The 5,216-nt window shown below is 36.9% G+C and overlaps 1 non-coding gene across 1 annotated transcript; it reads right to left on the reverse strand.

The window, feature by feature from the left end:
- Positions 1-2,829: 2,829 nt before the first annotated feature.
- LOC131247487 (small nucleolar RNA R71) lies at positions 2,830-2,936 on the reverse strand. The gene has a single exon (XR_009171778.1). It is a non-coding gene; the product is annotated as a small nucleolar RNA R71 (small nucleolar RNA).
- Positions 2,937-5,216: the final 2,280 nt, after the last annotated feature.

A 5,216-nucleotide genomic window follows, 5' to 3' on the forward strand; every position in this document is an offset into this window, starting at 1 on the left:
TTAGGCTTATGGGCTGCCCATTTAGTCCAACATAATGCATGGTTTTGGTGACATTGTTATTGGGCCATAGTCTTCCCTATGGGCCCATATTGTTGTTTGTAGATGGGCCATTTTCTTGAGGCCCATTATGTGGAATATATATATATATATATGGCTGCCCATTTTATCCTTATGGTGGTATTTGGGCTTCGATGGGAGCTTCGATAGGACTTCAATGGGATTGAAGATCGATCGAATTGTTCAATTCAAATTTGAAAATTGTCCCATGCATACTTTGTTATCTTTATGCAAAACCTTCGATGACATCGAACTGGCTTCGATGTCATTGAACATGTGCTTGATGGGATTAAGAAACGACCCAAACTGTCCGGCGAGTTCATCCCAAAATTAATGATAATTTTGATGTCATCAAACTGGCTTCGATGGCATCGAACTGGTCTTTGATGGGATCGAAGGTGTTTTCAATGAGATTGAGAATTGCACCCAATTGTTAAGCAACCAAACTTGATTTTTCTTTGATTTTCCAATGTCATTGAGCCTCCTTCGATGGCATCGAACACTTATTTAAATGGCATTGAAGCTGTGTTTGATGTCATCGAACTGTCAAGTTCAGAGGTTCCAGAATTATGCACTTTGCAATCTCAATTTTTTTTATTCTTCACTTGGTTTTCTTACAACTCGGACTCTTAAAATCTTCAATCTTGACCTCTAAATATCCGATCCTTGATTTGGTAATCTTAGAGCATCAAATCCATGCTTTTGGCATCCTTTCACTATAAGCTCTCAAAATCACCTTGTAAGAGAAAACATGTAGAAATAGATTAATTAAGTGGCATCATATTCGTAAAACCAAGGAATAAATAGGGAGAAATATGCAATATTTCACACTCAACAAGAAACCATGATTTTCAGAGTTAATTTGGCTTGACTCTTAGGCCTGACTAAGGCCAGGTTCTATGCCATTGAAGGGAAGTTCATTGCGACCTAAGGGAGACAGAGACTTCAAACCTAGTTTGGGTAAATTCAACTATAACCAAAAGTGGGTTCAGTCTGACCAATGGTATATTCGGCTACAACCAAAGGTGATTATCAATGCAACTGAAGCGTAACAAAAGTGTGAAAATTAAAGTTAGTTCCAAGTCATTGTGAGTTTATCTTATTTAAAGGGATGTTCCAAGCTAGTCTAGATACGAATTAGGGTAGAGGAGATAGAGCAAGGAGTTACGAAGCTTCTACGAAATCTTTCTTCTCCAATCCTTCTGTTCTACTTTAGTTTTTAGGTTTTTGTTTGAGTATAGTTCAATCATGTCCATGGTTGGCTAAATCTTTTAGTTAGGGGTAAGAGGTGAAGCTTATAATGGTTTTTAATGTTCTTGTTTACTTTGATTCAAGTATTTGGTGTGAATGATGAATAATTCATTAACATAAGGTTTGAATGAAGATTTATTTTTAGTTTACCTTGATTAGTTGTCGACTCCAGTCACATTAGATGCTTAGGAAGGTTAAGAATGATTGCTTATCTATTTTGTAAGGGATTGATCTGTAAAATCCATTGATCTTTCGTAGACTAAGGGCATGATAGATGCTTTGAATTCCATGCAATCAATACTTTGGTGCCATATGTAGGAACTAAATCAATTGAAGTTTAAATATATTTTGGGTTGTGAATGATGATTTAACCGCTTTATTATACGGCTACATAAGATAGACTTCGATTCTAGTTGAGTTATCTAATTGAATCAAGTGAATTAGATATTAAGAATGACTATTAGTGGATCCTCAACACTCTAGTGCTTTGCTGTATTGATTTTCCTTTAAATTATCTTAGTTTTAATCACGCTTCTTCTTAAAATCCAATTCTATAATTAGTTCCAGTTATAGTTCTAAAGTATTTTAGAGAACGCACAAATATAAGTCCATGTGGATTCGATCTCGGTCTCACTGAGTAAAACTACATCGCAACACTGCACTTGGGGTTTGCTCAATAAGTTTTTGGCACCATTGCTTGGGACTTCGGTTGCATTTTTTCTGAAATACCTTAGGGATAGAATTGGTTTATGATTAAGATTATTTTTCTTTACATTTCTAAATTAGGTTTTTCTGATAATTTAAACACACAAATTGTTTGTTTACTTTTGCAAAATCTAACCTAGAATTATCAATCGGGTACTATCCTTCCAACCCTCTTCCTTTAGTTTGTTTTAGATTTCTTATTTTGTTGTAGAAGTTTTTTCCAGTAGAAGTAGGTTTAGGCTTAGAATTAGGTTTGTGAGTGGTTCATGTCCAAGTGGGTTCATGACAACACTCTCAGTCTCCTAAGTGAAGGAGGGCTAGTTGAAGGATTACCTATTCATCACTGAATTTAAAAACACCTAAGATCCTCTAGATTGGCCGAGAATATGACTGAGAATCAACCTCATCGTCGTGTCGATGAACAACAAGAAGAGAACGATGTGCACAATGGTCCTCCAACTATAACCCTACATGATTATTTGCAACCAACTAGGACGAGCACACCTTCTTGTATGATTTTTTTCACACAATGCAAGAAACATGAATTTTAAACCACGAGTGATCCAACTACTTTCAAAATTTCATGGACTAGATTCTGAGAGTCCATACCTACATTTCAAGGAGTTTGATGAGATTGTAACGACCTTAAACTTTAACAATGTGTCAAATGACACCATGAGACTAAACTTATTCCCTTTTTCATTGATGGAGAAGGCCAAGTCATAGCTTCACTCCTTAAGACCGAAATTGATTGGGACATCGGATGAGATGACCTAGGAGTTCCTTAAAATGTTCTTCTCGATTCATAAGGCTAACACCCTTAGAAGGGCCATCATGAATTTTTCGCAGAAGGAGGAAGAAACCTTCTTCCAATGTTGGGAGAGGTTTAAGGATCTTTTAAGTGCTTGCCCACATCATGGCTACGAAATTTGGTGGGTCATAAGTTTTCTCTATGATTGATTGACTTAGACCATGCACTAATTCATAGAAATGATGTGCAATGTCGAATTCTTGAACAAATATTCCGATGATGCATGGGATTATTTTGACATGTTAGTTGAAAATGCACAATCCTGAGATAATTCAATCAACCAAAGAAAAGGGAGGAATGTATGTCTTGAGGGAAGAAGATGACATTCATGCTAGAGTGGCCAGCCTCACAAGAAAGGTCGAAGCCATGGAATTAAATAACCCAAGGAGACCCTTGCAATAGTTTGCGGTATTTGCATAAGATACATAGACTTGACACAGGAGTGTCCTACAATTCCTGCATTCTAAGAGTTGTTACATGAGAAATCCAATACCATGAACAATTATCAAAGGCCTTTTAGTGCTCTAATCTCAGACACGTAAAATTCTAGTAGGCAGAACCACGCAAACCTCAATTAGAGGAATGGACAAATGGCTAATACTGATAAAAATCCTCAATTGTCCCTTCTTTCGATCCTCATTCCATTATTAACACAGAAAAGACCTAAGAGGATATAGTTCAAAAGTTCATGCACGATAAAGAGCAGATCAATCAAAATATTATGTAAGCATTATAGGATATTAAAACATCATTGGGAATGTTTGCATCATCCATTCAAAGATTGGAGTCACAACTAGTTGTTAGGGAGAAGGGGAATCTTCCAGCCCAACCTCTACCTAACCCAAAACCACAATGCGAGATAAGTGACCCCTGCTCTTCTACCCAATATGTGGAGCATGCAAAGTCCATCACCACTCTTAGAAGTGGAAAAACAATTGACAAAAGCATCACGATGAAGATTGAGAAGCCTAAGGACAAAAGAATCTAAGAGAGATGATGAGCCTATTAATACTACACACGAGAAAGAACCGAAAAAAAAAAGAATATAAGTCAAATGGCCAAAACTGTTGATCTCACCACAACCTCTACCTAATACTCAAGATATCTTAGAGGTTCTCAAATAGGTGAAAATCAACATCCCTTTATGGGATGTCATAAAGCAAATCCCATCATATGCCAAATTCCTTAAAGACCTTTGCACGACCAAGAGACGACACTATGTTCATAAAAAGATATTTTTGACAGAAGAAGTGAGTGCCATCATCAAATAGGATGTACCAAAAAATATAAAGATCTCGATAGCCCAACCATCTCATGTGTGATTGGGAACCACCGAATTGAGCATGCTTTACTTGATTCAGGGGAGAGTGTGAATTGATCCCCTACTTGGTCTACGAACTCCTTGGCCAAGGTGAATTAAAACCCACCAAGACCACACTCTAACTCGCCAATAATTTGATTCGTATATTGAGAGGGATGACAGAGGATGTGCTTGTCCAAGTTGATAAATTCTTCTATCCAGTAGATTTAATTAGTTTAGCTATGTAGCCCATCATTGATGTTATCACTCAAATTCCTGTCATCCTTAGTTACCCATTCCTAGCTGCATCAAATGCTATAATCAATTGTAGGAACGAGATTATGAAACTGTTCTTTGGGAATATGACACTTGACCTAAACGTGTTCAATATGTGCAAACAATAAGAGGATGATGATGATGTCCATAAAATTAACTTGATAGATTCATTATTTGATGACATGTCACTTTTGGCTTTGTACTTAGACACTTAGAGATGTGCTTGGCCCACTCCACTGACTTGGATGATGACATGATTAGGAAGATGGATGCCTTGCTTGATGCGACCCCAGTACTTGAAACTAATCAGCGGAGGCTAGAATTTGAATGATTACCTCAAAAGGACTCAAAGCCTCTACTAGCTAGTGTGAAGGCACCGATGCTTGACCTAAAACCTTTGCCTGTTGATCTTAAATATGCGATGAGAAATATGTAATGGTGATTTCTTCCCACTTGGATAGGGAATAAGAGAGATATTAATTTCTACTCTCAAATAACATAAAGGAAGCCTTGGATGGACTATTGCGGACCTCAAGGGAATTGGCCCTCCTATTTATACTCACCGTGTTCATGATAACACATAAATATTGCATATTTATCCCCTATTTTGCATTTCTTTTATCATATTCATCAACTTAATTAGTCCTAATTATGTGCATTTCATGTGCAAGGAGAGATTTGAAGTCCAATACTAAATCTGAGTTAAAGGTAAAGATTTAAAGTCCAAAGATAATCAAGAGTAGAGCATTTAAATATTTGAGAGCTCAAGGGATAGAGATCAAGTATATTCAAGCATGTGGACCAAAGGAGATCAAG

The sequence above is a fragment of the Magnolia sinica genome, chromosome 5, assembly GCF_029962835.1.
Source record: "Magnolia sinica isolate HGM2019 chromosome 5, MsV1, whole genome shotgun sequence".
NCBI lineage: Eukaryota > Viridiplantae > Streptophyta > Magnoliopsida > Magnoliales > Magnoliaceae > Magnolia > Magnolia sinica.